Genomic DNA, 22,358 nt, shown 5'->3' with positions numbered 1-22,358 from the left:
CAGAATTTAAGGTCAATTTCAAGTGTGGCATTTTACTGTATGCAGTATCTGCTTTTCCTTTCATATTACATACATAAGTCACAGGTTTTATTAAAAGCAGTCTAGACACAGCTCTAATTAAAACTATGGTTTAAAAAAATCACAATGCAGCTTTAATAAATGGACCTGAAGATTCTTTATAATTACATGTACAATCTAAACCACACACACACACACACACACACACTCAGCGGTTTAGTTAAAAGGTGGCTTGCTAAAATAGACTTGCCAGTGAAATGTGGTTCCTCTGAATTTCGCAGCCAGATCTACATTCCCAGAGAAAGAACAATGATTGACCTTGGCCGAATGAAAAATTGCCTCAATTGTTCATAGTTTGCTTTGATGTTAAATACAGTGAAACAGTGCAGCAGAGGAAAGCTGCTCACTACAAATGAAGGAGAAATCCCTCCTACCCGTTTGCAGTTCCTGCATCTTTGAGAATATGCAATTTACTATTTCTGTCTGGACGGTTTTTAAGGGTGCGTTGCTTCGCTCCCACCTCTCCATTTCTCTTTCACTGTATTTTTTTCCACCTCTCTTACTGCCATCTCCCTCTTATTGCTCCAGTAAGCAGACTCACGAGACCCTGGAGAGTACTCTCATCATTAAAGTCCCTATATGGAGTCACAAATTTATGCTCAGTACATTTGGGGAAGAGAAAAAAAACCCAGAAAGAAAGCAGGACCACCCATGTGTTTTCAAACCCAATGCTACAAGATCAGCATTCTCCCTGCTGACTAAATGAGCCAATTCACACAAAGGGGGGAAAAAGCTGCAAATTAACAGACGTTTGAGGGTCTGATGGTAGACGCGGTGTTTATGTGTTAACAAGAAGACGCTATTAATCAGAAGTGACTGGTAGAAAAGCCCTTGTTGTGGGATTGACTGGCATTGCATTTTGTTTTCCACCAAGTACAAGAAAGCCTTGAATAAATTAGAGTTTGTTTCTAAAAGAGTTAATTAGACGTTTAACTTTTATATGGTTGAGAGCACTTCTTTATATTTTGATTTTCCTCCTTAATATAGTTTGTCATCAAGCGGTTAGCTAGCATGACAGTTTTTAAACTCCACAGTGATTTATCGGATAGTTGACAAAGCAGCGAACTGTACATTTCAGTCACAAGTCTTAAATTAAAATTTAGCCTTTATTGGGCTCCCTTGAGTTGAAATACCAAAAATGTGGGTGTATCTGTGTATGTGTTTATCAAAGTGTCATCGTACCCAATGTGCTATTGGTACAAAGTGGTGCTTTGAGCGATCACTAAGACCAGAAAAGCATTATATAAATGCAAACAATTACCAGGGCTCTTTACTGAAAAATCCCACAGTTTAATTAGGTTTTGTCTTAGGTTCATTAAGCTCCATAATTGCACTAAGAAAATAAAATATTTCAATCTACTCCAGAGTAGCATTTATGGTTTTTGTGTGTACCTTATGTACATAAATGATCCCCTTCTGGCTCATCTGGCTTCTATTCACTGCCAAAGTGATGGTTGGGGCGAAGCTAAAGTTAGCTATGTGATGATCTTTGTAAAGCAACAGTGTAAATTTAAGTGCACATCCCTGAACGTCACATATGTCTGCCCGCTGCTTTGATCAATTCATCTTTTTTTTCTTTTAAATTTGCTGTGCCATGCTCAAACAACGTCCCAGGGAAGCAGGAAACCAGCGACATGGCTGTTTTCACGTGTATGTTTACGTTGCACAGTACATGCTAATCTTTGTCCGCTTTCTTAGAATGCATGTGTGTTCTTACCGCATTGTGTCTGTTTGTAATAAAACTGGTAGAGACATGTAGTGCTAGACCACCCAGAGCAGTTATCCAAACACCCTCCTTACTCACAAAAAGGCACTAGTCTTAATTATATCCATCCTCTGGGTGTGTCTTTCTGCTCAAAACAGACATCAGAAGACACCCCCCCCCCCCCGATAGGCCACAAACCTCATAAGTAACCTTATGGAAAGATGGTTTTGGTGACCTTAGACAGAAATAAACATATAGCATGCTGCATTTTTTTCCCTTGGCGGCTCAAAACACAAACGAGTCATGGATTAGCTCCTTTTGTACCTACGGATTTGGAAATAATCCCAAATTTCCCGTAGAGGGCTCTTTTCATAACAAATCCGAAGGGTTTCAAAATCAGTCAGGTGAATTATTTACAGTACTACGAGTGGTGTGATACTGCACTAAAAAACTGTGTAGTGTCAGGCACCTGGCTATAAAGGAGAAAAGACAAGAAAACGCACGCACACGCGCAATGTATTAAGAAGGCAACTGCAATAGGGAGGAGGTTGTTGTGACTGCATTGCTCCCTTTCGTGAGCTCTAATTTTCAAGCTGGCGATATGAGGGGGCAACCTTGTGCTGAGAGAGTCCACGCAGGCAGAGCCCCAGCCTCTATCTGCCAGACAAATCCTCCTTGGGCTTTGATCGTCTGCCCACTTCTCTCTCTGTGGTTTTTGTTTTCAGGCAAACAGCTGTGATGTTTAGCTGAAATGCAATGAGTTTCCAACTGTCAAAATCTGCTGCAAAAAACAACAACAACCAAAAAAAAAAAGAGAGAGAGAGATAAGAAAAAAAATCCCCTCAAAACAACCAAAGAACACATGAATAAAGAGGCCAGAAACAGACAAATAATGATAGTAAAAATAAACATCATCACCGCCTTGATCGCTGCTTTCGTCCTAATGTGTTCAACATGCTATCCTTCAAGGATCAAGGGGTTAATCTGCTCCTGTTGTATTATAGCTGAGATACTATCGAAGGCCATTTGTTCCAAATAGCAAGGCTAATGACCCTGATCCGACGCTTGGCGTTTGGCCACGAACTGAGAGCAAGGGAAGGTAAGTAACCTCATATATTCTCAGGGGCCGAGCTAATGAGAGGGAATGGGAATACAAGCTACAGTCCATCATCTACTTCGGAACTAGACAGCAGTGCCATCTTCCTTCTCAGACTCAGACACACAAACACGCACATACGGGAAAACAGTAATGGGAAGCCCAACTCCTCCTCAGCACCTAATTTTACACCTGTCTAGTTAAGTAAATGTACTTACGTGTAGCATTTTATCATTAGTAAGTGAATAACAGATTCATTCTGGAGCAACGGCATCACTACTGTAAACAAGGAGTTTGATCATCAGGCAGTTTCCACTGGTTGTTCAACTGCTTTTAAGCATTTAAGCATTTGGTAGGAGTTTGTCACAAAAATACACCTCGAAACACAACCAATGTGTTGCTGCTTTAGCGCAAACACAAGTGGGTTGTTTTTTTTATTTTTTTGTTTGTTTTGTTTGTTTTGGTTTTTTGTTTTTTTTTTGGGGGGGGGGGGGCTGCACATAGAGCAGAAGAGCATTAATAATCAGTGAAAAAAGCTGCAAGTTATTTTGATCGTGCTTTTTGAAAATTAAATATTGCATCAGAGGACTAAAGGTGGTTTGGCCCTTTGTAAGTCATTTTTTAAACAAGCTTTATAAATAAAAATAACACATTATTGTTATTTAATTTGGTTTTCTCCAATTTTTATAAATGTAATGGCATATATTTCTTTTTAGAGCATATAAAGCTTAGATAGATTTATTACAAAATATATACATTTAAAAAAAATATTTTTTAGCATTTGCTACTAGACGTACAAAATTACAGCTGCGCAACGTCTAGCCGAGTGGATGTCCCCTCCATGTGAGTGAATTCAGCTGCGATGGGGAAGCAGCAGGGGTCCACTCGTCTGCCTTTATTCGGTTCACCGTGAGCCCGGCTGCCTCTTTAACTTCTGGCACGCATAGGAATATTTATGTGTGTGTTTTTAGGGGAAAAAAAAGGGGGAAAAAAGAAGAGAGAAAGGGTGCAGAAGTAAGCGCCCTGCTGCACTCCGTATATGTGTGCAAGTGTGTTTGTGTGTGCCAGTAATACCTCCAATGGCAGCCTAATGATAGGTCTTATCGACACCCAGCAGTGAATACGGGCCTTTGTCTCCTCTCGGAACGCATTATGAAAAGCTTAGGGGGTTGCCTTTGACTCCATTTTATTCTCTCACCCACTGATAAAACCCCAGTAACAAAAAAGGCAACTGTTATACAGCTCCTGTAGTGTAGCAAGTTTAGTCACAATACAACCCCCCTCCCCGATCCATACCCACGTGATAATAAGCAAAAAGTTTGGCGCACGGCTTAGAAACTCCTAAGTCACTCACAAAAGACAGAGATTAAGACTGGAATTTTACATTTTGAAAAACAAATTCACAATGCCTGAAATTACCATTCATTTCAAATATCAAGTATATAGGCTGCATTAACGGAAAAGGGAAAGCCACAAGATTCAAATGTGTGGTGATGGTGAAGGATTGTTATATAGCAGAGTTTAAATTCTTTTCAATGGCAGTGGGTAACACAGCAGTGACACATGATAGCAGGCTGTTAGTGATATACAAATTACACTAAAAAAACATACATAGCTTGTGACTGTGTAAGATTCTGTTTTTATTTCAATCTGTGAATACAGCTTTTGTCTTTCAACCCTAATTTACATCACATATGTCAACATCTGGCTTCCCTAAATATTACATATCTAAATGTACATTGTTCTACAGCTTTTATTTTGGTAAAAGCTGTATATCTTTTACCAAAAAGATATAATATATATATATATCTTTTCCTTATTCATGCTCCAAAGCTCCAAAGCTGGTGCTATTTTCAAATGTATGCCATCTCACTTCAAAACAAACAGTGATATTAATGGCTCCCAATTTCAAGAACAACTGAGCTTATCTGGGGATAAGTTTAGTTTGTACCTTTCACTAGACTGTAAAATAACTAACTTTTCTTCTGCAGTGAAGGTTCTGTTCATTACTGTGCTCATTTGTGGGTTAGAGGTTGGGGCAGGGTCCCTTAGACAAACAGTTTATGAAATGAAAATGTTTTCGTTTCCAGCGATGGTAAGAGCAACTTCTCACATTTTTAAGAGTTCAGCATTACAGCTACTTTGGGGAGTATAGCCATTACAGTCTATCCCTGCAGAGTTAATAAAATCTTCTGCCTCTCCACCTCTATGTTCTTTCTCACTCTTACTTCACAAGGTTTTTTCTTTTTCTCTCTCTCTGAAAAACTGTATGTAAGTACATTACATTCTTACTCTCAGTTGTTTGGATTTTTCTTCGAACCCTCCTTCCAACGCATCTCCAAAGATCATTAAAACAGGCTGCAGTACTTTACTCACTCTTTCTTCCTTTGCATTTCTCTACATTGTCTTTCTCTATCTTAATCTTAAAGAGAAGAGCAATAAAGACTATCAGAACATAGACTTTCTCAGAAATCATCCCCCTCTGCATCCATGTTGCTGGCATAGCGATCCTATAGAAAGCTCCCAAGGCCAAGAGCAGATTTAGGGGACTCATTTAGTAGGCAGGTAGAGTTGAGACTTCCCCTCCACCTCCATCCCATTCTTCACAATTAGAGAGGCCAGGAAGTGGAGTATTTTATGACCTTATAAAGACATTAGAGGCACTGCCGCATTGCCCCCGGACACCCCCCCCCCCCCCCAGTTCTTTACTTCTTGTCTACTTTTGGACTCTCCATGCTTGCTTTGACATTTCTCCAGCAACCTCTTCCTGTCTTGTTTCTTGTTCCATCTTCTCACCCTCTTTTGTTTTAATTTTTATCCATTTCTGCCTGATCATCACCCCCCAATCAATCTTTCATCCATCCATCCATTTTGAAACAGCATTCTCCATTAAAACTCAATAAAGGCTCTCATTCGAATCCTCAGAATTCTCCTCATATTACGTTTTATTGGTGACGGGGTGTCTATGGTTTTAAAAAAAGAGCAAGTTGTTTTGAGGAGTTCTTTGTGTGGATAAAAATGGTCCCATTTTCGACACTTGTCTGTTAGGCTTTCATGGTCGCCTCCGACGCAGTGTGTCCAAGCCCCTCACCTCCCCGCACCGCTGCAAACTATTGTCCATCATGTGTTGATTATTTTGCGTGAGTGTGAAACTGACAATTACTCGCTCTGTCCCAGAGTCCTGCGTTGAATCAATATGACATGACGGAGTGACTCATTTGGCCGTCATTCTCTCGTTCATATATTTGAAATATGAAACCTTGTGACACACTGTGGCAGCCCACCTCCTTATACACAAATGGACACTGACAGAGAACCATGCTGGTGCTTGTCCTGCGGCTTTTAAAGCCAGCTTAGATAGACTCGGCTGCTCCTGAAAGGTCCTATTCCACAGAAGCAGAGGGCAGACACACTTGGTAGGAAAGAAAAAAAGAAAGAGGGGGGGGGGGGGGGGGGGGGGGGGTAGTGGCATGTCTGGATATTTGCTTAAAACATCCTTCACCTTTTTCCTCTCTTTCTTCCTTGCATCATTTGACCAGTAACCTAAAACAATGGCGTTTCCCTCAAAATCCCAGATGGTTAATGCGTAGCACATCCATCAGAAGAATAATGTTCCTTCTTGAAACAGCTTCAAAACCACTTCCATTTTAAAGCACTTTGTTCTGGTCCAGCTGGAGTGATTTGGACAGACATGTAAAAAGTAAGGAAGCGCAATAATTACAACTGATTACTGTTGGAATTCCGACGACCGCTTGGAGGAAAGCTTCCCATTTATTTAAACCAACGCTCTACCCCCCTTAACTATTCGAACTAATAGCTTTCAAAATTATCCTCATCATCATATCCTGTCCTTTAAAATGGTGGTGGTTGTAGAAAATAGATCAGGTCAGAGCAGCAGTGCGAGCTCGAATGGAAGAGCTACACAAGTGACACAATTCAACAAGGAAAGAACCAAAAGGAGTTAGGAGAAATAGGTAAGAGCAACTAAGAGAGAGAGATCAGAGAGAAGGTGGATCAGGCTGACGTGAAATGAAGTGAAGCATTCTGAATTGAATTTTTTGCCTTTTGTAAGGAACCTTTTTGATAGGTAATGTTAAAATGGTGATCCCTTTGCTGGACAAGGCAATATGATGAGTGGAGAAACAGTTTTTTATTGGAAGGGCACACACATTAACCCCCAATTCCAGAAGATTTCCAGGTTCAGTTCCCTCCAATTCAACCAATTACCGAAAAGATAAATGAAATCAAGGACAGTAAATGTAATAGTACCAATAGTGGCGGGTAAAAATCCTCATATACATCTCAAGTAATATGGATCTTCCCTTTCTAAAAATAATAAGAAAAAAATGGACTAGATACATAAATACTGGAAGACAATTCACACATTGCTATTGTAAAGTCTGGGTGGAAGACTGATGTAGAAGAGAAGAGAGAGTCTCATCAGAAGAGAGGATGGCAAGAACTGAGAAAAACAACATTTTCTTTTTCCTCTCGGCGCCTCTCCTCTCTAACCATCCCCCTATCTGTGCATGGTGGCAGCCATTCTGTCCATGACTGCATGGTGGAAAATGATTTAGTGCTGCCTTCAGCCTCACACAGAGAGGGTGAGAAGATTACTCTCCGAGAGGCTGCTCACTTCGGGAACAGCTGAAACGCAGTTAAGACGGCGAAGGTGGCATCCCTGAAAAGAGGACTGTTTAGTCTAATGGCCGCTGAAGAGAAAGAGTCAAATCTGCACGGCGTGAAATGGAAATGCGGCGCAAGAGGCTTTGTAATTCCACGAAACCTTTCTTCAGTGCGGATCGAAATGGTTCCTTCATACAAATAGACATTGATTTTTAAATAGTTGTAGAATTTTAAGAAAATACTTTTTTTTTTACTATTAATAGGTACAAACAACATTTTCAGGAAGTTTCTACTTTTCTGAGAGATTCATTCCTAAAATAAATATCAGTATACACAGATGTGCTGGTGGGTTTCTCATCAGCAGAGAGCAACGATCATTAGAGGAAAAAAAGATAAAGACGGGAATGAAGATCGGGAGGCAGTTGATGACTCAGACAGGATGATGTGTTCTTCAAATGGTGGCTGGGGTCTGACACCAGGGACACATGCACGCACATACATACATACAACAGACACATTCAAACAACTCACAAAAACATGCAAACATCAAACTCACCCCAGGTGCACAGCTGACTCAGGCAACTGAATGAAAAGGTAACAGATACAAAGACAAGACAATATATAACCCCCCTCCAGAGTAAACTGAGCTCCCTTACCTCTTTCACTTGTCTTTTTTGCTCCTCTACCCGCTCCTTCACTCTGCATCGATGGCTAACGCTGTGAGCACCCCTCTTCTCGTTCCAGCTCTTTTCCCGACCTGACGGAGCAAAAGAAGAAAAACAAAGTGCATACGAACAGTTAAGAAACTGTTTCACTGGAATGGAGCCTACTCAAAAAAAATCCCAAAACCCATAAATAAATAAAACTCTCCACAAAGCAGACGGGCCTTATGGAGTACCAGCTTTCGCGTGTAATTGAGTTATCTGTAACCATTTTCTTACTCATGGCATACAGCGAATTTAAAGAACAAGATAAGTGATTAGAAATCGGTTCAGTTCACGACCTAAAAACTGCAAGTGTTTGAAGTCGAGATATGTTTTGTGATGTGGAATTCCAAAGTGTTGAGTAACCGAACAAAAGAAAAACCCAGAAGAAAAGAGATATACTGAACTCAGCAGAAAGATCAGTGCAAATGGAAATGAGGTTCAAGTTGGGGTCAGGAAACACTGACTGGCAACCAGTGGAAGAGAAGAGCCATGCAATGATGATGACAATGACGATCGTTTTAGCCACTAACAGTTTGTCTAACTTTGTCTATTTCATCTTTCCTCTCCTCGGCTTGACTTGTTTGACCTGCAATTGTTACATTTAGATTTTTTTAAGCTGTACTACTTATACAAGCATTGTAAAAAAAAAAAATCTGTTTGCGTGCATGTGTGTGATGAAATTGCTAACAGCTGTGACAGCCACTATTGTGCACATGCACACACTCTTTTCTGCATCTCATTTGTAGCATGCAGCTGCACAGATAAAACATGAGGGTTAAGCAAATATTGTACAATAGCCAGAAAACAATGCACCCCCATCCCTCCCCTATCACACTCTCTCTCACTCACTCACACACAAACACACACAGCTAAGATTGTGCCAAATGTGTGTGTAGAAAAAAAAAGACTGGCACTGCTTGTCCTCTTTATTACTGTGAACAGAGCAGACACCCCTGCTCCCCTCCCATTCATTTTAATCTCTTTTCTTAATGATAAACCTCCTCAGTCACACTCTCTCTCTCCGTCTGTACCCCTCCAACCACACCCCTCCAGTCTGATGTCGGCTCTCTAGTATGGCAGTAACAGTGCTCCTTTGTTTGTCCTCCTCCCCTCGTCTCTTTTTGCCCCCTCACCCTGACCTGAATGATGCTGGTTGGCCGGGATGGAGGCATGCCTCAACAGGAACGCCAGGGAAGAGAAAGGGGAGGGAGCGAAGGCGGATAAGCGCAGGTTTGGGAAGGGGGGAGGGGGGGGGGGGGGGGGACGTAAATAAAAAAATTTGTAGGGGCCTGACAGTCATTTGCTCTTATTTATCTGTCCATTTGGCATTGCAGAAGAGACCATTTGTGAGAAAAAAGGAAGGTTGGCTGGAAGGGACCACACCCTCAGTGAATCCACCAATCCCAATTTACAGAAAGCCTTTACAAAAGGTCTATTTCTGGTTTGAACAGTGAGGCTAATTTTAAAACACAAAGTAAAAATAGAAAAGAGAAGTTGTGATCTTTATTTCTACTCTGAATGAACCAATGCTTGCGGGTAAGAAGAAAAACGGCTCTGTTCCTTGGCTTTTGCATTTATGCGGCTAAGAAATAATGCGCATGATATTCCAACAGGGCATTTTTAAAAATAGCCTCTAAGTACACAATGCGCAATTTCTCATTTATGCAAAGAAAATAGTGGCCCTGCCCAGTGAGGTTAGTTGAGACATAATTTTAGCCGTTTCATTCTGGTACCACTGCTGGAGCTGCAAACCCAGTTTCCTAATAGCATAAATGTTGCTCTTGTAATGGTGCCTGGGGGATGTCTCATTTGGAAGTGAGGGAGACAGCACAGTAGAGCAGTACCTTTTACACTTAGCCAAAAACCCACATGTGCGCACACACACACACAGGCTGTGGATCATTAACCCCAACTAATCTACAAACATTATGTTTATAGAAAACGCCTTTCCAGCTTAGGCGACCGGCACAGCCAAGCCACGTTAATTCATTGAGCGAGTGTGTGTGAGCGAATTTGTGTGTGGCGTATCTGTGAGCTATGATGACAAGTGTGTCATGTCTCTCAGTATGCATGTGTGTCACGGCCGCCTGTGTCTACGGTGTCTGCTGTGACAGACACAGAGAGAACATGACAGAGACAGCGAAAGTGCGCGCTAATGTGTGCACACGAGCGCCTGTGCGCGTGCACTTGTGTGGCGTGACTATGCCAGTGATGCAGCTCACAGCCTTGATCTAGGCTCCTGCCTCTCTCCGACACCCGCTGCGCCTGCTTCATTAATCAATAGGACAGATGAAGACAGACTCCTGCTGCGCTGTGAGGGAAAACGGTAGCTTGCGTGCGCAAGCGTCGTGCGTTTGTGTGTGTGCAAATTTCAGCGTGTAAGAAAGCTGGAATGCCCTCGGGTAGAACGTGGCAGACATGATGCAAACCTTCAAGGCTTCCTGCCCACATAGAGATCATCAACACTGGATTTGCCTTCTTCTACCTCCAATGGGAAAAAAAGTTAGAGGGAAGGAAATAAACAAAGGAGTTATTACATTTGTTTTTGTGTAAGCATTATTCTAATAAATTGCATTATTTTCTCATCACTTCAAGAGCCTGGAGGGATATCTGATTTTGGAGGTCTAACATGTATGTCAGATTACACAGAATAAATAGCAGCTTTTTGGTATCACAACTCTTCTCCCTCATCTTCAGGGGGATACAGGAGGAGTGCCAAAGAAAATCTCCCTATTGGTCAGTTTGAGCCCTAGATAACAGTTACACACAAACACATAACTGCTCAGAAACACACACCTTAATTGCCACTGTTGTGTTTTTATTTACACCCTGTTATAGATATAAAAAAATCTTTATGCAAAATGGGTTTAATACACCTTAAGGCGCAGTCAAATAAAGTGTAAAATGTTCAAGCTTCCAAAATCAGGTTAGGCAGATTTTTAAGCTTTTTTTTCTGTCAAATGCACACAAACGGAAGAGATGCCTAAAACTGCCACTTGTGTAAAGCTTGCATTGGCTAAAGTGATCAAGAACAGCTTGCTGGGTGTCATCAAAACTCCTGATGCATTTACTCATCTGCAGAGCAGGAAGGTACACTCTTACAACGTGCACATTTGAAGCAACGTTAAGTTGTCATGTGATTAGTCATTGCAGGGTCCCGTGTTGAGTCAGACCGAGTTGCAGGCTTTACGTTAGAAAACCAAAACGTTTCCCACAGTCAGCATGATTGCTTTTGTTCAATGTTGAGCATCTTCTGTCACTCTATTAAGATACAGTAGATTTGTACAACCATTCATATCAGTTTACTACTGAACCATACAACTATATATATTGCAGAACATTATGTTATGGTAGAAAGCTGTCTGGAAATAATAACTCTTAATCACAAGACCAGTGTTTTGCATCAATTTCACATTTTCTAACAAAGTCATTATCAATGAAATTTGAAAAAGTAATTGTGTACAAATAGCAGGAAGCTAGATTTGAGTTTATTTTGGTACTGGGAATGAGGAATGCGTGTCATTTCCTGGTGCTCCAAATGGCCAAATGACTTGAATGCAAAGCCACAGAGGCCATTTCTCCCACAGCGCCCAAATCCTGCAGAGCTGTTATCAGTCATTGGGACGTTTTGTCTCCTCAGTATACAGCAAGGCCATTTTGTTTGTTTTCAATGTAACTTGTGATATTTGGCTGGGACTCAGTGCCCTCTATGTTAGTCATTGTGCTGAGATGAATGAATCTTTCTTCCAAATTTCATACAGAGATGCACTGTGTGAAACCATAGAGACACCTTTGAGACCACTAAACTGGTCTCCAGATTATGTGTGTAGCCACCAAACAATAGGACTGTTTGTATGAACAGCTATGAAGCGAGTGTTAAGCCTCGATTCAAAGGAAATTCTGCTAATGCTTTTAGGCATAACACAGATTGCTTTTTTATGAATCGAGACTTTTCAATTTATCTTTTTCGAATACCGCAAATTCTAAAAGTTACCGAAACAACAGCGTCAACTAGGCTTGCATCAGCTCTCCTTCATCTCTCAGTTGGCTTTTCAAGAAACCACACATAAAATCAAGATTAAGAGTGGTGGGGAAAAGGGAAAAAAAGCATAACACCTTATTGTTCAAATTAGTAGGGGCAAAAAAAAAAGCCGTAAAGAGTTTTTTCCGAACCGTGCACCACTTTAACATAGCAATTTTTTTCCCTTTTTATCTTCAGTGACTCATAACAAAGCCAACTGTTTACTCATAACAATATGCTTCTAACTGATAATATTCTGAGAATATCCTCGTAGTCCCTTTATATCTATGTCTTGCAAGTCATTTACAGAAATACATTAAAAATGCGTTATGTAAGTAAAGAACGGAGGGGGGAAAAAATCTGACGCGGCAGCTGTTATGAAGTGGTTTTATATCAGTATTTGGGTGAATTGTGGATTTTTGTCCATAAAGTAAGCATAAAATTGTATATTAAGAAAAAAAAACAACTAATGGGAGAAATAGTAAGTTGACGTTTGTCAACACTGAAAAAAAGAAGATGAATTCCAGTGTCACGTCCTAACCCAATACGCCCTGATTGCACAGGCACATTGTGCGTTTGACATTGCACGTCTGACACTCAGACAAAGAAGCCGATAGAGGCCTCAAGGGGGCAGATGACAAACACTACTAAACCATGGCCAGACACGACCCCCACCCGCCTCCATCACCACAACAAACGCACGGTATAGACAAACTTATTCAGAGTATATTAGGGAGGTGAAGGGGGCCAGGCTCTCAGGGACTCTCTTCACTTGGCTGTCCTAATCGTCTGAGACAACCCTCCAGAGACAGACCTTCCCGCCCACAAACCCAACTCCCCCCTCCCAAGGCATGAACCCAGACACATCCAGGAGCGTTTACAAAGGCAGGCAGCCATGACGTGGGGAAGCTGACCAAAATGAACAGCCCCACTGGGAGCTGTAGTTTAATTGTCCATCTTCTTCTTGGTCCAAATTAAACAAGCTCATGCGCATTCAAGTATCCATCCACATGTGTGCCGCCCACCTCCACTACCGCGCTTTTAACAGACTGGCACGTTCCATAGAGCATGCCATTGACGCAGAGTGATGAGCGAGACCCCATTGTCTCGTTATATTGTCTTCAATTAGGGAGGAGATGATGGGAGACAATGAGAGGAGCATTTGTAATCATGAGCCTCCCAAACTCAAGCTGGGAAACAGAACTTCATTATGCCCAATGGTCCCTCGTGGACAATAAAACGCAAAAATTGCGTGGTTCATCCTCACAAAGTTTGTAAGCATAAATGGCTCGAAGAGAAGTGAGTCACCAGGAAATGCTGCAGGGAGGTGGGTTGGGGATGGGGAGGGGGGTTCTGAAACTGAAGACAAACAGGGGCAGAAGCCAGTCATCTTTTATGACTGCAAGTGAACAACAAATTCCAAAGAAATGACACGCTTCATCTAGTTACATCTGCTGCACACTTACCTTTCTCATGAAAGTTTACTACCATCTTATTCAAACTGAAAAGTCTTAAAAGTGAGACTGTGAAGTGTTTTAGATAAAGAGCATCTGTGGCGTGAGTACAGGGGGGGAAAGGGCTTTGATAATACTGTAAGAACAAGAAACTCATTGCTTTTCCAAGTTAGTTTTTCCAGGGATTAATTTACAGGCGTAGAGTGTGTAGCCATGATGTCTTTTCATCTTCACTACATAAATTTTGTGCAAGCTTAGCTCTGAGAACAGAAGCTCTGGCAGCTACGGTGTCAGCTCAGAGCCATCTGTAGAAATGAGACTTCTTAAAGAAAGAGAAAGAGAAACTCGAGAGCGCATTATCTGCATTTACCTGGAGAGCGTTCAGCTGAGAAATGACTGTAACCCGACATGTTGCCGGCTTTGTAGCTCACCATGTCATTTTTTTTTAAAAATCACGTTCCACCGTGGCTGTTGGGCTTTGATAGAACCATCCAACCGGACAAATACCGCTTTCATAAAATTGTGCAAATGATTTCTTTCAACTGGGATTGTGGAGGTATTGTGCCCCGCTCCGCCACCCCACACCCTGCCTATCCTCTCTCCTCGTGGCACAAAGAGCTAATCTGAGACGAACACTCGCACCAGCTCTGACACACTGTCATCGGAAAACAGCCGTGATTATATATTCTTTAAATCATGTAAGTGAAGCATGAGGTAAAAAGCCATCATCCAATGGAGGACAATAGCGGAGTTACAGCAATAACTGCGTAGTTTCTCCCGAACATCCAGCACTGGGATTAAACACTGGGTCCCTATTTACTCATCTTTACCTACGGCCTTTCTTTCACAATTACAATATCTTAGAGACGCCAGAAAGATCCTAAAACATTTTGATTTTGCCCATTTGCAGATGGAATCAGTCTGCAATGGGTGCCGGTGGCAGGGATATTCGTCATCTCAAGCTGCCCAGGGGCCAAACATCCCATCCTGCAAGGCCCCATTCCCTTATCTGATTCCAGCAGACTGGTCGAGATGATGGCCATGCCAGCCAGAGCCTTTGATTTCTTTTTTTTTTAATAACATCCCTCTGCTTTCACACTGCTTTATTGATCACCAACAGACCTCATTTTGTTCCTGTGCTTGGAGAAGGCTCTATTTGTAATGTGATCGCCCAGATGAAAATAGTAGAATGGTGGACAGATACTAATCCTCTTTTCCTCCCAGTCTCCAGCATCATCTTTAGTGATTTTTGCGGCTCGCCCCTGTCAAGACTCTCATTGCCTGAAGCCAAGAAGACACCACTCACACCGTTTTGTTTTTTCCCCTCCAAAAGATAAGAGATTGGGGGTACAATTGACAACATTTGCTCAGCTATGTGTAAATGGGTTCAAATAAAATTAAACACGTACAACAAAAGCAGCCACCTCAGATTCTACAGCACTGATTTTCACTTCACAATCAAGAAACAGACTCAGACTTGACACATTCCTCCATATTGAACATCATAACGCAACAGCACAGAGTAGGGAGCGTCTGCCTTGTCACTTCACCCAGACGGTAGCTGGAAGTATGTAAATTGGTTCGTTAACCTTACAGTGTTGTAACCAGTGGGCCATGCAAAGGGCTTGCTCCATGCTGGTTTTCTTGTATTTTATTAACGCCCATTAATAGTAACAGGAAACTTTCGCTAATGGCCCGAGGTGGTTGCTGCGGTGTTATCAAACACTGCAGTAATTAATTATACATGACATCCCTCTGATTAACACTCTTGTGATTATTATTACATCACGTCGAATCATCTTGGCTCCCGTTTTCTTAGTTATAACACATTTTACAAGAGGAGAAAGAAAGATGGGCTCTAGCTACCCCCCTCCCATCCTGGTTGTAACTTTAACCCCTGACAATAGAATGGCATGAAGAAAAAGAAGCTTGGGGGGGTGGAAAGGTGAAAAGGGATCCACATTTTCATATGGCTTCTCCCCCAGTGCTTGCAGAGTGTGTGAAAAATTAGTTTGCAGTGTGTGCATGAGCTGCCAGCAGTGAGGGCTTGCACCTGGTGCAGGCGGGAGTATGCGAGGGGCCAAGGGTCACCTCACGGGTTAAACAGGATTGAAGTTCTCCTCTTCCCAAGAAGGGCCAGACGACCCCTGCGGCTGCATCGCATAACACGGGCCTTTCACACCGCTTCCTTCCCTTTTCTTTCTCCCCCCTTCCCCTCCTGGTCGCCTCCCTTTTTCTGCTGTAGAAAAGCACAGTAATCCATAACCCACTCAACTATCAGCAGCTCAATTATCCCTCCCGTTCACCCATTTTCTCCCCTCAGATGGAGATTCGAAAACAATTAACCTCTTCGCAACTCGGGACTTTTCCCAGGAAAGGGGACGCCGGTAATTGAATGACTCCGCCATTTTTGACTGTGACTTCACTCCTTCACACATAAAGGTGGTTACCGAAAACTCTGTGGCTTTGTGGTTCTCCGGCGTCATTGTCAGGTAAGGTGCTCAAGCAGGATTTAACTAAATCATTTGATAATGTTTACATAATACTCCTTTCACCTACTTGGGGCTTAATAGATTTCCATCAGTTGTGATCATCATGTTGATATGTCGAGGAAATTGTACCCCCGTGAAGAATCTTAAATAATAATTATTCATATGTCAATAAATCATTGTTTGGTGGGCAGTACAACTGTGTAACCTGACACAAATGCGCCATCTACAAGCTATAGTGCATCCTCCTGCATCCAGAGCCTTCAATAAAATGTTCTCTTCTCCCCTTTCATTACAAAGGGCCTCCTATTCATCTCCAGGTAGACAGCTTCAAAACGAGGGCGGGAAGAACAGCCTGTTGCACCCATTGAGCTTTTTATTACTTCCCTCTTCAAAAAGGCTGGTGGCGAAAGAAGAGGCAACCTCAATCTTCTTGATTCCACAATACACAGTCGGCTTTCAGAAAACACACACACAGACAAGTAGCAGGATTTCAGCTGAAAACTGTGTGTACATTTTACAGGCACTTGCTCCTCAAAATGTCACATTTGGGGAGATTACATTGCTCTTAGAGCCAGTCCAGCTTCTAAAAGGGATAATGTTCTCACAAACAACTTCATCAAAAATGGGAAAAACAACTCAAAAGTGCCGCATTCAACCACAATCTCCACTGATGCCCAACAAAGACTTCAACCAGCCATTTTCCATAAAGCGAGCTAGCTCATTATCCAGTTATAAGCCGCGCCATATAATCCCTAACCACCGCACATCGACAAAACAAAGACGTGCAAAAGGAAGACACTTCCATAAATGACTGTGTCAAAGATATAGAGATATTGAAATATCTTCCACCAACTTCTAATTGGAGTTGTGCATTTCATGTTGCTAGACTTCAGATGCTACCTCGTCATAACCTCGGTGACTAGACAACCGAGTCAGCAGAACTGAAACCATGAACAACGTCTCGCAGCCTCGTCTGAAGCCCTTGAGATGGTAAAAATAGAATAATCATGCAGAAATTATATGTTATGTTTGTTGTTTTAACATCAAAGGACCCAGTTCCTGTTCATTAATAATAAATCTTGCTTTGCATCAGAATTCCTCTGGGTGGTACAGAAAAACAGCGATCGAGCACAATCGATGTAATGAATTTTAAAAGAGCCAGGTGATATAACTTATTTGAACTTAAACTTCCGGATGTTCACCAATCAACATAGCCGAAATCTTGCTCCTTATATACATAGGTGCATAGCTAAAGACACACACACACACACACACACACACACACACACACACACACACACACACACACACACACACACACACACACACACACATATAATAGAACACAGAAAAAGTCTTTGATGTCTCCTTAGCGCGGAGACTGCAACTCCGTTAGTCACCCACAGTCAATCCAATATCCATATATGCTACACAGTGACAGCAGCAAAAAACCAACATAACTCCAGCCACACACACACACACAGACACCAACGCAAACTCTCAAACATAGCGTGAGCTGATTGTGGATGAGGAGCAAGCAAAAGAAGCGCCAGCAGAAGAAGAAAAAAAAGGAGGAGGAGAAAAAGAAGAAAACCTAAACACCGCTGGCTGTGCTCCAGACAGACTGGAACTTCTCTTGATCATTATGTCTAGCCTTCAGGTGTCTGGGGTCGGACCAACTGTAGGCAATAGTTAGTTTGAGGTTGGTGGAGGGTAGGGGATGGAGGGGGGGATAACACAGCAGCCAGACAAAGAGGGCTGCCTACATACCACCAGCATCAAGGAAGGGAGGGCGGGAGGCAAGGGAGGGAAGCAGGGAGAAGAGAAGAGGAGGGTTATAAAAATTTGATTAGACGATCCTTTGCTGAAGCGACTTTCTGTGTCGGTTTGCTTTTCTTTCTTTCTTTCTTTTTTTTTCTTCCTCTGCCAGTTCCCCTCCCTTCTGGTACTCCACAGCGCTACCTTAGAGAACGGGGCAGACAGATTTTTATAGGTCCTAATTAAAGCCATCTGAAACCTTTTGAAAACATCAAATGGCCCCGGTCCCCTACTCTCTCCCTCCCTTCTCCTGCCTTGGCGTAAAGCACAAAAAACAATCTGAAGGCACCTTTTTGGGTTTTTGGTTTTTTTTGCTTTGACTCCTGCCTGTACATAAATTTTGCACCCCACCTGACCCCAGCACCCCTAATTTCCAATCAATAAAAGGGTTCAATGAGTGATGTGACCTCAGAATGTGAAATTCAATTTGCTGGAATTTAAGTAGAAAAAGCCTCTTCAATAATTATTTACCTTTTTTTAAGTACTTTTTAAAATAATTTTTCTTTGTTTAATCACATTTGAACAGACAAAACACGTTACTGAAGATCCACCCTTATCCTGCCCCGCGGGCTGAAGTGAAGTGCAGCGCTGTTTCAGTGCGCTTCAAGTACTCCATTTATTTCTTCTGCTGCTCTCCCTCCCCTCTCTCACCCCCGATTGTCCTCATTGAGTCGTGCGGACCGGTTGCACAGTCTGTCTGCCTGCCTGCCCGGGGTCAGCGGGTTTACCCTGTGCTTTTTATCTATATTTCATGCTATGGCCCTGCACTGAGACAGCCCCACATTCACAATGAGCAAATTCACAGACTGCGCAAAGAACGTCAAAAGAGGAGAAATATAAGCGAAGTCAAACACCATCCGAGCATCAGGTAAAGTCAAATAAGACTATGAAGTGGTTTAAAAAATATGTATTTAATTCTGCTTGGAAACCAAAAGAAAGGGACAGAAAGAAAACGGCGCAAAAGTGGCACATGCAATCGCAAATCCTAAAAACAACAAAAATTTAATCAAGAAAAAGCAAAGTTGGCTACAAACAGAAAATAAAATAGTTTCAGGATTGTTATCATCGTATTTTTTTTAAAGCGAATAGAAGACGGGAAGTAAAATTTTGTCGATACTTACAATTCATTTCTATAACTTCTGGGCGTTATTGTCTTGCCCCTGTGACTCTGCGTTTTGGAGACGGCCAAGTGTGCTCCTCAGACAAAGCCAGGGGTCATTCTCGTCGACGGGATGTGACAGCGTCATCGGATGGCAGTGAAGTTTGCATAACACAACACCTGGTGCGTCCCGCCGAGGACGGCGAACGTCCGATTCCGCCGGTGTCAGGTCTTCAGTGATGCCTGCACTCGCTGGGATTGAGCGCTGAGAGGACAGGGAGCGCACAGAAAGGCGTCATGTGAGCCTGTGTTCGAGGCGCCCATTGGCCAGCCAGGGATAAGTATGATAAGGGGAGTGCGTGCGCCATTGGCCCAGGACGAGAGCGGAGGCGCCTCCTCGCTTGGCCGTGCGCAAGAATGTGAGTGCGGCTCAGTGTTCATAATTTTCAGCGGGAGGGGTTGGAAGACAGAGAGGGTGGGGGGGCGCATAAGTAACAAATTGTTCTTAAGATTTTTGTCATAGAAGGGAGGGGAAACGCACACATTCTGTTTCGTCGTTATATAAAAGTGGAATGTATGAAAATGTGTGGCGAGCCTACACGTCAGCTTTCTTTCTTTTCTTTTTTTCTTTTTTTTGAGTGGTCGTCAACTAGCACATTAACCGAGGGCGAAAATGTAACACGAAGTTGTCTTCATAGTGACGACAGGTAAGAAAGCAACATGACTGCCAAAGTCACCAACAGGGAGCTGTTTTCACTGGATCTGGATGTTTCCAGATATCACATCACTTATTTCTCATGATTTTATCACATTTTGATGTGATATCCATATAACCCCCACCAGATGCAAGAACAGCAGCGCAATACAGAATCAAATTTGTATCCCTGTAATCTGAATTAGTTGCATAAATTTGTGGATAATTTCCTGCATAACAAAGTGCTGCACATTCACGAGGAATTTCATTCATCATTACTTAACAAAGTCAATACTGTTCCGGCTGAAATGCCACAAATGTTCTGACGCAAATAATAAAAAGTGAAAAAAGAATAGGATCAAATAGAGTTCAGCAAGGCCCCACATTGATGTTCAACACCGCAGAAACCCCAAAATGAATCTTCACTCTCACTTTCCTAAAAAGTAAACTATTATTTAAGACACCTGGAGCTAATTGATGCAAAAAATGCTATAAGAGCACAAAGGTCCTCTATTACTTTCTCCTACGTGTATGGACACAAAGGCGGTGTGATATGTTTTACATATTTATGTTGTTCTGCCCCGTTCTTCATTTCTACATTGATTTTCTACACAGCTGGACTTCAAGGAGGGCAACGGGACATAAAAGAGCATCCTCTCAGCCTCCCTCTCTGGTTCTGTGGAGACAGAAGGAACTGGAGATTCTGTATGGGTGGGAAATAGAGCGCGTGTAATCTGGAGCACGCATCTTCCCCCTGCTCAGGCTGCGGCATTAAATCGATATTCCGCAAAGCTTTCTCTTGTTTTCACATTCACTTGACTGCAACCGTGATGCGCCGCGAGGGTCGAGCAGCCGCTCCCTGATTTTTGTGGCACTTGTGCCCCCCTTCGCCTGCCACCGCCCCCCCCCCCCCCCCCCTTTTTTTTTTCTTCCTCTTCCACCTTCACTTCACTTCACTCCACAGCAGACACCCTCATTTGGATGGCTCCAAGGCGATGCACCCATTCCATTTGTCTCTTGTGTTAACAGGAGGCGGCAGAAATAAGGCAGTGCGCTATCTCTATACAGAGCATTATCTCCGGCTTGCTCCTCCAGCACCATGAAACAATGATTATTAACTGCTTGAGAAGCATGCTTAGGGATTTCAAGGCTTGTTGCCACACTTAGGGAACATGAAGTGTATTGCACAACGCACCCCATGCACAAGATTTTTTATTTTTTTTGCCTGAAAATAATGCTTCCTCTTTTCTTGATATTTGTGAGTACTTTCAGAAGCTACTGGCTTGCCCGAAACCCCCGGCGGGAAGAGTAGTAAGTATGGCTAACGGCATTATGATCGGACGTGTGACAGGAGCATTTTCACAAGAAACCAGCCTAGCACTTCCTTTTCAAGATTTAAAAGCCTGTTGTGCAGCGTCATCCTGCTGTAAGATAGTGGTTATGCATTCATACACTCAAGTGTTCACACACACACACACTCTCCATCATTATAAAAGCAAAGCCCTGCCTCTGCAAAATGGGTCATACACTGCAGTCACTTTATCTCAGCAAATGTATTGTGCCTGCGTGAGTGTGTGAGTGGTAGGCATGCGCATGTGTGATCACACATCAAAGGCAAGACTCCCAATATTAAAGCACGGGTGTCTTTGCTGAAACAGGACTTGAGCGTGTCAAACCGTTGAATGTTTTCAGCACTTTTGAGCTCGTGCAATATAGTTAGCCAGGAGAGCCAAAATGAATTTTTCCTTTAATACCTTCAAACGGCCAAAAGGAGGGTGCTCGCGCTCTAAAATAATCTACAGAAGCATCATATTTATTCTACCTTAGTCCACTCTGTGTCATACGTGAATACAGTTTCAGCCCAATGTAAGATTCCTTCTGAATACAGGGGGGAAAATAAAAGCCTTGGTTCAAGATACACTGTCAGGCTAATACAGAGACACACATTTGCAGATATATACCCACTGTGGAATGAATTTTCGCTGTGGGGTTCAAAGCTGTGCCAGTCAAAGAGGGAAGACAGCTCCGTGCCGCCGTCTTATAGACCCATCACTGTGCGAGCTAATCTGCGGCATGTTCTGGCCCTATATTTAGACCAATGTTTTGTGAACACTTAGCATAATTCAGTGAGACGAAAGGAGCTTTTCAAAGCTGTTAACCTCATCTCTTTAAAACTCATTTGGAGTTTTTCAGCTGCGCATTCCAACACACCTGTTCTCCTCTTTGTAGACCTGTAAATACTCTCTGGTTTAGTGAGGAAATAGTTCAGCATAATTGGCGGTGATGGTGCAGTGTGACAATGAGAGCACGCCACAAATGTGAGGAGGTGATTTATTCATTCAGCTGCTCGTGAGAGAATGGGTGTTGAGTGAAATCGGCTCCAGAAACAGTGCAAAAATGTGGCGTCGTTCCCTTCATAGAGCATCGCTCGATGTCTGCAGTCATCGTCTTTACTGTACTCGTCACATAATTTGACATCTCAATAATCACGTCCTTATAAATTTAGAGGAAGTAATATTTCAGAGATAACACAGCACCTTGATTTCATTTGGTCCCATTTATTATACA

At 42.5% G+C, this 22,358-nt stretch overlaps 1 long non-coding RNA gene across 1 annotated transcript in view; it reads right to left on the bottom strand.

Moving 5' to 3' along the window:
* LOC146653167 (uncharacterized) overlaps positions 1 to 19,339 on the bottom strand; it is a 28,395-nt gene extending 9,056 nt beyond the window's left edge. The window contains exons 1-2 of the long non-coding RNA XR_014907682.1: positions 19,119 to 19,339; positions 8,162 to 8,262 (exon numbers count right to left, since the gene is read on the bottom strand). This is a non-coding gene — a long non-coding RNA (uncharacterized LOC146653167). The remainder of the gene's footprint in view (positions 1 to 8,161; positions 8,263 to 19,118) is intronic.
* Between the last annotated feature and the right edge of the window lie 3,019 nt (positions 19,340 to 22,358).

Source organism: Rhamphochromis longiceps, linkage group LG15 (genome assembly GCF_057381845.1).
Source record: "Rhamphochromis longiceps isolate RC_006_pf linkage group LG15, R_longiceps_female_GT1.1, whole genome shotgun sequence".
Taxonomy (NCBI): domain Eukaryota; kingdom Metazoa; phylum Chordata; class Actinopteri; order Cichliformes; family Cichlidae; genus Rhamphochromis; species Rhamphochromis longiceps.
The sequence above is the reverse complement of the archived record's forward strand: the minus strand, read 5'-3'. Positions and strand labels throughout refer to the sequence as shown.